The sequence below is a fragment of the Scyliorhinus torazame genome, chromosome 16 (genome assembly GCF_047496885.1).
Source record: "Scyliorhinus torazame isolate Kashiwa2021f chromosome 16, sScyTor2.1, whole genome shotgun sequence".
NCBI lineage: Eukaryota > Metazoa > Chordata > Chondrichthyes > Carcharhiniformes > Scyliorhinidae > Scyliorhinus > Scyliorhinus torazame.
Window position 1 is genome coordinate 193304451 of NC_092722.1, and position 12731 is coordinate 193317181.

A 12731-nucleotide genomic window follows, 5' to 3' on the forward strand; every position below is an offset into this window, starting at 1 on the left:
ATGATCCATCTCGGTCTCCTCCGGAAGGCCCCAGCATCACCATGTCAGCCTTCAGCCAATGCGATTCACTCCCGTAATATCAAGAAACAGCTGAAGGCACTGGATACTGCAACGGCTATGTGCCCCGACAATATCCCGGCAATGGAGTCTGCACCGGCCCTGGGAAACAGCACCCTCCTTAAGCCACGCCTCCACCCTATTTCTGCCCTATTCTCCAGGACCTCCACATGGCCATCGCGGGGTCTTGAGGATGAAGATGTTGGCCTGACATGTGCTGGGAATTGATGCCGGCGTAGAGAAGCTAGCCCAACAATACAGCCAATGCCGGGAGCACCAGAAACTTCCTCCGGTGGCACCCCTCCACCCGTGGGAATGGCTGGGGTCGCCTTGGTCATGCCTTCATGTGGATTTTGCCGGGCGTTTCAAAGAGTCGATGTTCTTAATCATAGTCGACATCCACTCCAAGTGGCTGGATGTCCGCCATATGCAGGCAGCGACTTTGAAGGCCAAGACACGGCTCCATCAGACGTTCAGTGTCCACGGCATCCCGGAGGTACTTGTTTCTGAAAATGGGATGGCATTGACCAGCGCTGCATTCGCCAGTTTTTTGAGGACAAATGGGATCTTCCATGTCCGCACCGCTCTGTACCACCCGGCCTTGATGGTTTGGCTGATCGCGGGTCCAAACGTTCCAGCAAGGAATGTGGGAGCAGACCACGGGCCCCCTTCAGACACGTCTGGTCCGGTTTTGTTTTTTTCTGGAACCACATCCAAGCCACCAAAGGGTGTGGCATCTTTGGAGCTTCTAATGGGACGACACCTTCACATGCACTTGAGTTTCGTCCTGCCGGATATTGGCCGGGAGGTCCGTAGTGGATATGCTCGGTCTGAGAATGATTCAAGCAACTGGGCACCCCTGCAAAGTCATTCGGCAGGCAACGCGGGGCACGTCAGGAATTATGGCGATGGAACCACATGTATCCCGGCATGGTGCGAAAGCAGATGGGTCCAGTCCCGTACAAAGTATGGGCACAGGGGCTGAGAGTCCAAAAGACACTTGGATCATGTCCGGAATCACGTGGCAGCAATCGTCGAACCAGTCCCGGATGTCCCGGTGCCACCGGTCCCGTCTCCCCCGCCGTTGCCACGGAAATGAGGGACGCAGCGACCTCGGATTCTGATTCCAAGTTGCAGTTGTAGCCGCTGGAGAATCCTGAGGTCCAGGACGCAAATGCGGATGCGTCTATGTAAGGCCTGCCTCGATGACCCACTTGGAAACGGCGGCCCCCTTCGCTACATACCTCCGGACTCCGCACAGATCGCAATCGAGCACCCCGCCCAGGGGCGCCCCGCAAAGGGGACCTTCACGACATCCCACCATGGTGGTCACTGCTCAGGACCTAGTGGGCAAGGAGTGTCATAACCCGCACTAGGTCATGGGGTCATGGGGTGTGGATTATTAGGTTACCCATGACCTTGGCAGAATATGAACTCCCCGTTAAGAGGGCGAGGCTTACCCTTAACACCGATGCCTGACCAGAATAAAAACCCTGGCCCAGACGTACCCTTCGGGGAGTGGAGAGTGCAGTTGTGTTATCGATTAAATCTTTTGTTTTGCCACCAAACAATCGTTCCTTGCTCGGATCCAACACTGACCCAGGATTTTAACCCTTTTTTCACCAAATGCATAGAATGGGCTGGATTCTCCGAGCCTCTGCCCCAAAATCACGATCAGCACGGGGGCGGAGAATGGGCGTCAACGACGAAATCCGGTCTGACTCCGCTCCCGCGATTCTCCGGTCCCCGGAGAATCGCCACGAATCGCGCATGCGGGCTACACGGTGCGGGTAGGGGGCCATTGACAGAGGCCACCCCCGCGATTCACCGAGGGTAACTGGCCGAGTTCCTGACGGTGTGGTTCTAACCATGTTTCGCCTGTTGGGAACGGCCAGTGGCGGCTGTGGACTCAGTCCACGGCCGCCCTGGTGGGGGGCGGGGGGTGACCCTGCACCGTGAGGGGCCTCATGGACGGCCAGGGGGGCAATCGGGCGGCACCGATCCGTGGGCGCGTGATCTCGGGGGGGGGGGACATACATTTTTGGTGCCGCTCCGCGGGGCGAGTCCGCCACCACCGGAAGTCCCGGCCGGAAGTGCAGGGCCCCGTTCCCAGCACTCCAGGGCCCTGCTAACCCCCCTGCAGGTCGGAGAATCGCCCTGGACTTTCTTAAGGAAAGTCCAGAGAGAAACACCCGCATTTTGACGCTGGCATGGGGCCATAGCCCCATTATTGGAGAATCTCGCCCATGCATATGAAATTCCTCCATTCATCACAGCTCACAGTCTGAACGTCTGTGTTTGGTTCTCGACAGAATCACAACCAGACATTTGAAGCTCAACCCTGCCAAATATAAATTCAGAGTTAGTGACGTCCCCTATGTGGACCACCTGCTAACTGCCAATGGTGTGAAGTCAGACCCAGGCAAGACAAAGCAGATGAGGGCCATCACGCCCTGCAGCATTTCCTCAGTATGACAAATGATCTATCAAAGTGCATTCCTTACTACAGCAAAATGCCTGCATCCCTGCGCCAACGTCTCCACCAGGATGTGGGGTGATGGTGGCAGGAGCTCCACAACAGTGCGTTCAACAGACTCAAGGGACCTGGTTTCAGCCCCCCCCCCCCGTGTTACAATCCTTCCATGACTGAGCACCTGCAGTGTTGTCAGCAGGTGCCTCTCAGGACGGGCTCAGAGCAGCCTGCGTCCAAAATGGCAGAACAGTGGCTTTTGCATAAGGGCCCTTACTGACCCTGAAGCTCGCTCTGCCTGGATTGTGAAGGAACTCCTCGCCCTTGTTTTTGCCTGCCAGGAATTTTGTGACTTCATTTACGGTCGCCCAGCCACTGATCACCTGCCACTTATCACCATCCTCACAAAGTCCCTCCATACTGCATCACCGCACCTGCAGAGAATGAGCTTCAAACTCCAACAATACAACCCCAGGCTGATCTACAAGCCTGGTAAGGAACTGCACTTAGTAGGCGCTCGCTCAAGGGCTCACCTACCCACCAATCAGCATGCTGAGCGTGACGCAGCCACCATGCTCACCCCAGGCTCGCCTGGTGCCATCCGCCATGTGGGCAATAACCCAGCTGCCTCCCAGGGCACAGCAACATGTGTGACTCGGGAGCACTGGACAGGGCAATCCCTGAGTTTAAGGACTATGCAGCTGCCTAAACATTTACATGTGACGCTTCTGAAAAGGGTGGGCGAAGGGACCCATTTGAGTTTTGCGCCAGTTTGAACTGAAGTTCATGTTTTGTACATTTAAGCTCTCCATTGTTTCTCTGCTGCTATTTCTGTCCTATTCATTTTCACGCAGTTACAGATTTTTCCAACTAAACAGGGGACGATGTAGAGTGTGCACTCATCTGAATATTACAGGGCAGCTTATGTACCGGGAGTGATATGGGATGTGGGGGAGGGTGCTGGAAGGCTCTCCCACAGAGCGGAGGCAGAGTGTGTGAACATTGTACAGTGTTTCTGTCAATAAACTGTTTAAGATATCGGTTGTGACTTCATCCATACATAATGGTGCAATAATACGCCAGGTAAAAATGATTCTCCTGAATTCCCTATTGGTTTATGACCCCAAGGCATTCTGAAGTATGTGACACACCCTTTCATAATCTTAACGATCTCTTATCACATGATACATTCAAGCTTGTTCAAGCTTTGCACAGAATCTCTCAGTTCTGTTTTAATTCTTTCAAATATTTAGTACCTTCTCCAGTGCCTCTTTTTCTTTATTGCAATACCGAGAGAACTGCTCTGAGAATTTCAATGTGATCCTGCCAAGATTCCGGACAAGTTTAATATTAACTTCACCACCACTTTTCAGTTCTTTTCCTCTAGGCAGTGACATCAGGGTTTTGTTTGCATTCTTAGGACTTCACTAACCTGATAAATAAATGCAACAAGTAATTAAAGAAGTGGCACGTGCCTGTCCTATTTTAAATTAATAGGAGCTTCCGCCCCCCAGCTTGATGACTCTGTGGGTAAATGCAACCCGTACTGTGACCATGTATCACTCCATGCAGGAAGACCCCACTTTGCTCTTTGCTGAGTGAGGTGATCTTACCAGATCTTACCGGGGCTACGATTGGCTTCCGCTGAGGACCACATGACATTTCTCACACACGACACAGTGAGGGTCGTGGATACCGGTAATTTTAAGAAGAAAATTGCAGAAAGGGAGAGGCGAAAGAAATCTGCACAGAATTTCACTCTGCATGTGTGGGCGCACTGAGAGAAAAATTCATATTCAACAACTAGCATTTACAGTAAGGGACAAAAGTAAGCTTTCAATGCGCTGGAAGCTATCTTACCTGCTGCAGTAGGTCTAAAATGGGGAGAGAGCTGGTACTGTCCACGCACACTCATAAACCAAGGAACTACTTGGTTAAACTTTAACTGAACTTTATTAGCTCATGTCAAACAAGGTAATGACGTTTGTGGATTGATTTCCTTCACTGGAATTTACATAGAAATGTCTGCCTGACTTTTTAAAAATTAATTTACAGGATGTGGGCGTCGCTGGTTAGGCCAGCATTTATTGCCCATCCCTAATTGCCCTTCAGAAGGTGGTGGAAGTGTGATCCTGCTTTCACTGTTGATGTGCAATTAAATGTTATTTTCTTTGAAAACGTCACAGTCGTCCAGCGCTGGGCACTTGCAAAGGTTTCTGCTGGGAAATGTCAATACCCCAGGCCCCTTGTCAACATTGTTCCTGGCAGATGTTTGGGGTTCAGAGTTAGGGGGCTGGGTTTTCTTTCTCAGCTCCCCATCAGTTCCACCCGCCCAGGGTAGCGGCAGGTAAACGAGAAAGGCCGATGGTTGTGCTCCAACCCCAACCTAAATCTCCCCCTCCTGCCGCTGGACGCTATTCCATCCCGGCCTGCTGCTCTGGAGATGGGGCTTGACCCAGGTGCCAGATTTCCAATCCCAACCACTAAACTTTTATAAGGGCAGGAAACACATGAAAGAAAAAGCTACAACTTCCTCGCTCCCACTGTTGGGTTTGCATGTAATGTTTGTATGTAAATTCCAGTAAATTGGATACCCCAATGATGCGCTGGAGCATTCCTCTAGGAATTCCCAGGTAAGGATTTACCCAGTAATTGCCCGGAAGGGCTACATTCCTCTGAACACTGCGCTGGGCTGGAAACCATCCAGCAAAGTGATTTAAATTGCTAACTTCGAATGGTTCTGCCAGGTTTACTCGCATAATTACTTTGAAAGAGTTAGAAGAGAAAAAGCACTTCCAATGATTTTAAACACACAGAGCGAGCCCGGTACGGTACACTCCCACACGGCCCTGTCCACTGAGCACACACACCCTCCTCCACAGTATTCCCCACCCCTCACCTTCCCCTCTTTGTTCTGACACTCCTGACCCAACCAGGCCCCATCCCACAACATCCTGACCTGAATGATATCCCCCTCACCCGACACTCCTGACCCGCGCTCCCCAATCCGACTCCCCTCAACTCGACCCCCCTGATCCTAAACGACACTCCCCGACCCCTCCTCAACTTAACCCAACCTGACCCCTGACCCAAACACCATCCCCTGAAACCTATCCCCTGCGACCCAGTTCCATGTCCCTGCCCCGCACACCGCTGACGTCCGACTCCCCCAACCCGATGCTCGAACCCCCCACTCCCCCTTATGTCAGAAGCCTTCTATCCACACCCCTGATATCCAGATTCCCTGCCAAGTCCAGATCCCCACATGCTCCTATTCCCCCCATGTCCAGATTCCCCCCCCCCAACCATGTCCAGATTCCGCCCCCTGATATCCATTGCCCCCCCCCACCAATTACAGACACCCCATGACCAGAACCCAACCCCACGACCGGATTCCACCATCTTGTTCGGACCCCCACCCCCCCCAATGTCTGGATCTCCCCCATGCCAAGATTCCGTCCCCATGTCTGGTATTCTCCTCTGATGTCCGGATCACCCCAAGTCCAGATTCCTCCCCACCCGTGCCGACAAACCCCCTGATGTCCAGATCCCACCCTGGTGTCGGATTCGCCCATGCCCAAATTCCCCCCCAATGTCTGGAATACTCCTGTGGTAGTGTGACCCCTTCAGGAGATGATACTTCGTGGATCACGTAATGGGCCCCGCTCCTGTGGGATCGGACCATATGAACGTTAGCCTATCAGGAGTTTAGGCACAGATCTGGTTGTTGGGGTTTGGTCAGAAGTAGCCAGGGAGTAGATGGAACAGGATGTGTGTAGTAGTTGTGCAGTCCAGAGTAGAGTTCAAGAAACCTCTGTTGTGGGTGGCAGGGTGGCGCAGTGATTAGCACTGCTGCCTACGACGCTGAGGACCCAGGTTCGATCCCGGCCCTGGATCACTGTCCATGAGGACTTTGCACATTCTCCCCGTGTCTGCGTGGGTTTCACCCGCACAACCTAAAGATGTGCAGGGTAGGTGGATTGGCCACGTTAAACTGCCCCTCAATTGGAAAAATTCTAATAATTGCGTACACTAAATTTATTTTAAAAAAAGAAACCTCTCTTGTATTTTAACACTGTCTCTTTGGTCACCTCGCAATCTGATACTCCCTGATTCCCAGATCACTTCCCGATGTCCAGAATCCCCCCTGTTGTCCAGATCACCACCATGTCCAGATTCTACCCCCTGAGTCGATTTCGGCGGGAGAGCAGCTGGTGAGTCAGTTTCAACGGGAGCAGTGCGGAAGTGATTGCTGGGAGGTAAGTCTGTCCTTTAAAAACACTTGTCTTTGCAGGGGCAGGCCAGTCGATTTCGGCGGGAGAACAGCTGGTGATTCAATTTCAGCGGGGGCAGTGCGGAAGTGATTGCTGGGAGGTAAGTCTGTCCTTTAAAAACATTTGTCTTTGCAGGGGCAGGCCAGTCGATTTCGGCGGGAGAGCAGCTGGTGATTCAATTTCAGCGGGGGCAGTGCGGAAGTGATTGCTGGGAGGTAAGTCTGTCCTTTAAAAACACTTGTCTTTGCAGGGGCAGGCCAGTCGATTTCGGCGGGAGAGCAGCTGGTGATTCAATTTCAGCGGGGGCAGTGCGGAAGTGATTGCTGGGAGGTAAGTCTGTCCTTTAAAAACACTTGTCTTTGCAGGGGCAGGCCAGTCGACTTCAGCGGGAGAGCAACTGGTGATTCAATTTCAGCGGGGGCAGTGCGGAAGTGATTGCTGAGAGGTAAGTCTGTCCTTTAAAAACACTTGTCTTTGCAGGGGCAGGCCAGTCGATTTCGGCGGGAGAGCAGCTGGTGATTCAATTTCAGCGGGGGCAGTGCGGAAGTGATTGCTGGGAGGTAAGTCTGTCCTTTAAAAACACTTACCTGATCCCGTTTTTGGTCCCTCTTTTCTGTTTTTATTTATATTTTAGCATTTAAGGCGGAACAGGAAGTTCGACCCGCGGACATCTGGGAAGACCCTCACCAATAAATTCTGGTGGAGAGGAAACACGTGTAGTGTCTCCCACCCGCCCTCCTCCTCTAACCTAATAATAAAACCCATTGGTGTGAGGTAAGTACCATATTTTATTATTAACACTAAGAAGGTAAGTAAGTGATTTTTACTCATTTTTACTTTTGTACCTTTTTCAAATTGTGTGTGTGTCAGGGGGAAACTGAAGTGACATCACAGAAAAGCTGTGGCCTGAGTGCCTGGTTGGGATTCTACACTAAATTTAAAAAAATTGAGCATTGGTAACTAATTAAACATAATTACTTAATTATAATTTAGAGGGACATCTAAGCCAGAGATCGGAGAGTACTATATTTAGCTTTCGCATTTCTATTAGAAATCTAGTGATAGGAAACAGATAGTTAACAGTAACTTTGAAATTTAAAAAAAAAAAAAAAATTTTAATTTTTAATTTTAATTTTAATTTTAATTAATTGACGCAATGTCAGTTAGAGGGGTGCTGTGCTCTGACTGTGAGATGTGGCAGGTCCGGAAGGCTTCCAGCATCCCGGATGGCTTCATCTGCAGAAAGTGCACCCAACTGGAGCTCCTCACAGACCGCATGGTTCAGTTGGAGCAGCAATTGGATGCACTTAGGAGCATGCAGGTTGCGGAAAGCGTCATAGATCGCAGTTATGTAAATGTGGTCACACCCAAGGTGCAGGCAGAGAAATGGGTGACCACCAGAAAGGGCAGGCAGTCAGTGCAGGAATCCCCTGTGGTTGTCCCCCTCTCGAACAGATATACCCCTTTGGATACTGTCGGGGGGGATAGCCTATCAGGGGAAAACAGCAGCAGCCAGAGCAGTGGCACCACGGCTGGCTCTGATGTTCAGAAGGGAGGGTCAAAGCGCAGAAGAGTAATAGTAATAGGGGACTCTATAGTCAGGGGCACAGATAGGCGCTTCTGTGGACGTGAAAGAGACTCCAGGATGGTATGTTGCCTCCCTGGTGCCAGGGTCCAGGATGTCTCCGAACGGGTAGAGGGCATCCTGAAGGGGGAGGGCAAACAGGCAGAGGTCGTTGTACATATTGGTACGAACGACATAGGCAGGAAGGGGCATGAGGTCCTGCAGCAGGAGTTCAGGGAGCTAGGCAGAAAGTTAAAAGACAGGACCTCGAGGGTTGTAATCTCGGGATTACTCCCTGTGCCACGTGCCAGTGAGACTAGAAATAGGAAGATAGAGCAGCTAAACACGTGGCTAAACAGCTGGTGTAGGAGGGAGGGTTTCCATTATCTGGATCACTGGGAGCTCTTCCGGGGCAGGTGTGACCTGTATAAGAAGGACGGGTTGCATCTAAACCAGAGAGGCATAAATATCCTGGCCGCGAGGTTTGCTAGTGTCACACGGGAGGGTTTAAACTAGTATGGCAGAGGGGTGGGCACGGGAGCAATAGGTCAGAAGGTGAGAGCATTGAGGGAGAACTAGGGAATAGGGACAGTGTGGCTCTGAGGCAGAGCAGACAGGGAGAAGTTGCTGAACACAGCGGGTCTGGTGGCCTGAAGTGCATATGTTTTAATGCAAGAAGTATTACGGGTAAGGCAGATGAACTTAGAGCTTGGATTAGTACTTGGAACTATGATGTTGTTGCCATTACAGAGACCTGGTTGAGGGAAGGGCAGGATTGGCAGCTAAACGTTCCAGGATTTAGATGTTTCAGGCGGGATAGAGGGGGATGTAAAAGGGGAGGCGGAGTTGCGCTACTGGTTCGGGAGAATATCACAGCTGTATTGCGAGAGGACACCTCAGAGGGCAGTGAGGCTATATGGGTAGAGATCAGGAATAAGAAGGGTGCAGTCACAATGTTGGGGGTTTACTACAGGCCTCCCAACAGCCAGCGGGAGATAGAGGAGCAGATAGGTAGACAGATTTTGGAAAAGAGTAAAAACAACGGGGTTGTGGTGATGGGAGACTTCAACTTCCCCAATATTGACTGGGACTCACTTAGTGCCAGGGGCTTAGACGGGGCGGAGTTTGTAAGGAGCATCCAGGAGGGCTTCTTAAAACAATATGTAGACAGTCCAACTAGGGAAGGGGCGGTACTGAACCTGGTATTGGGGAATGAGCCCGGCCATGTGGTAGATGTTTCAGTAGAGGAGCATTTCGGTAACAGTGACCACAATTCAGTAAGTTTTAAAGTACTGGTGGACAAGGATAAGAGTGGTCCTAGGATGAATGTGCTAAATTGGGGGAAGGCTAATTATAACAATATTAGGCGGGAACTGAAGAACATAGATTGGGGGCAGATGTTTGAGGACAAATCAACATCTGACATGTGGGAGGCTTTCAAGTGGCAGTTGAAAGGAATTCAGGACTGGCATGTTCCTGTGAGGAAGAAGGATAAATACGGCAATTTTTGGGAACCATGGATGACGAGAGATATTGTAGGCCTCGTCAAAAAGAAAAAGGAGGCATTTGTCAGGGCTAAAAGGCTGGGAACAGACGAAGCCTGTGTGGAATATAAGGAAAGTAGGAAGGAACTTAAGCAAGGAGTCAGGAGGGCTAGAAGGGGTCACGAAAAGTCATTGGCAAATAGGGTTAAGGAAAATCCCAAGGCTTTTTACACGTACATAAAAAGCAAGAGGGTAGCCAGGGAAAGGGTTGGCCCACTGAAGGATAGGCAAGGGAATCTATGTGTGGAGCCAGAGGAAATGGGCGAGGTACTAAATGAATACTTTGCATCAGTATTCACCAAAGAGAAGAAATTGGTAGATGTTGAGTCTGGCGAAGGGTGTGTAGATAGCCTGGGTCACATTGAGATCCAAAAAGACGAGGTGTTGGGCAACTTGAAAAATATTAAGGTAGATAAGTCCCCAGGGCCTGATGGAATCTACCCCAGAATACTGAAGGAGGCTGGAGAGGAAATTGCTGAGGCCTTGACAGAAATCTTTGGATCCTCGCTATCTTCAGGGGATGTCCCGGAGGACTGGAGAATAGCCAATGTTGTTCCTCTGTTTAAGAAGGGTAGCAAGGATAATCCCGGGAACTAAGGCCGGTGAGCCTTACTTCAGTGGTAGGGAAATTACTGGAGAGAATTCTTCGAGACAGGATCTACTCCCATTTGGAAGCAAATGGACGTATTAGTGAGAGGCAGCACGGTTTTGTGAAGGGGAGGTTGTGTCTCACTAACTTGATAGAGTTTTTCGAGGAGGTCACTAAGATGATTGATGCAGGTAGGGCAGTGGATGTTGTCTATATGGACTTCAGTAAGGCCTTTGACAAGGTCCCTCATGGTAGACTAGTACAAAAGGTGAAGTCACATGGGATCAGGGGTGAGCTGGCAAGGTGGATACAGAACTGGCTAGGCCATAGAAGGCAGAGAGTAGCAATGGAAGGATGCTTTTCTCATTGGAGGGCTGTGACCAGTGGTGTTCCACAGGGATCAGTGCTGGGACCTTTGCTCTTTGTAGTATATATAAATGATTTGGAGGAAAATGTAACTGGTCTGATTAGTAAGTTTGCAGACGACACAAAGGTTGGTGGAATTGCGGATAGCGATGAGGACTGTCGGAGGATACAGCAGGATTTAGATTGTTTGGAGACTTGGGCAGAGAGATGGCAGATGGAGTTTAATCCGGACAAATGTGAGGTAATGCATTTTGGAAGGTCTAATGCAGGCAGGGAATATACAGTGAATGGTAGAACCCTCAAGAGTATTGAAAGTCAAAGAGATCTAGTACAGGTACACAGGTCATTGAAAGGGGCAACACAGGTGGAGAAGGTAGTCAAGAAGGCATACGGCATGCTTGCCTTCATTGGCCGGGGCATTGAGTATAAGAATTGGCAAGTCATGTTGCAGCTGTATAGAATCTTAGTTAGGCCACACTTGGAGTATAGTGTTCAATTCTGGTCGCCACACTACCAGAAGGATGTGGAGGCTTTAGAGAGGGTGCAGAAGAGATTTACCAGAATGTTGCCTGGTATGGAGGGCATTAGCTATGAGGAGCGGTTGAATAAACTCGGTTTGTTCTCACTGGAACGAAGGAGGTTGAGGGGAGACCTGATAGAGGTATACAAAATTATGAGGGGCATAGACAGAGTGGATAGTCAGAGGCTTTTCCCCAGGGTAGAGGGGTCAATTACTAGGGGGCATAGGTTTAAGGTGAGAGGGGCAAGGTTTAGAGTAGATGTACGAGGCAAGTTTTTTACGCAGAGGGTAGTGGGTGCCTGGAACTCGCTACCGGAGGAGGTGGTGGAAGCAGGGACGATAGTAACATTTAAGGGGCATCTTGACAAATACATGAATAGGATGGGAATAGAGGGATACGGACCCAGGAAGTGTAGAAGATTGTAGTTTAGTCGGGCAGCATGGTCGGCACGGGCTTGGAGGGCCGAAGGGCCTGTTCCTGTGCTGTACATTTCTTTGTTCTTTGTTGATATCAGGATGTCCCCACCCCACATATGGCTAAATCCCTCCCTCCCGCAATCACTGGATCACCCCCCCCCCCACCCACCCACCCACCAGTGCCCAAAATGCTCCCCTGTTGTCCAGGTCCCACCCTGCTGTCAGAATCCTCTCCGGTGTCACGTTCCCTACTGTTACGACATCCTGGGCTAGTGCGCGGTCAACTCCAGCCCCACTTAACCCAGAGTCACTGCACAAGTGACTTAACCAATTATTCTTCTAAAAATAGCTGAAGTGGCAGGGAACCCAGAGTACTCTGGGTCTTTGGATTAATAGTCCAATGAGGATCCCACTATGTCACCGCCTTCCTTGTGTGTATATGGAGTGCATGCTGCATTCCTCATGAGTCCTGACCTATTAACATGGCTTGGGATCGCTTCTCGGCCTTTTGGCTAAGATCAAGTGTAGTTAGATTGAGCCTTTGGTTCAGATCTGGTATGTCTCTCTTGTGGGGACCATGAATTGGATTCAGTTTGAATTAGTTTTTTGGAGCAGGCGAGGAGCTGGATTAGGGGTTCGCCCCTGACCCACACTCTGAGCCCTGGCTTGGCAACTCAGAAAAGGTAAAAAAAAAATTAAAAAAAAAAAAAAAAACATGGCTTGGGGATTAGAGGGGGCAAAGTTGAGAGTAAAAATCCTGTCCAACTGTTGCCAGCATCACATCAACATAAATGGAGAAGGACTGGACGGGAAAGCAAATCGAGAGAAAACAGGAGAAAGAATGGACTTATGAAATGCTGGAGGAACGGGAGCTCTGGCCATCGGTGGGTCAGACCATTGAGCCTGTCCAAAATCCTGGAGTCATTTTAA

General features: G+C 50.3%; 1 non-coding gene across 1 annotated transcript; it reads left to right on the forward strand.

Moving 5' to 3' along the window:
* The first annotated feature begins 12293 nt into the window (after positions 1-12293).
* Positions 12294-12487, forward strand: LOC140393411 (U2 spliceosomal RNA). The gene has a single exon (XR_011935597.1). It is a non-coding gene; the product is annotated as a U2 spliceosomal RNA (small nuclear RNA).
* Positions 12488-12731: the final 244 nt, after the last annotated feature.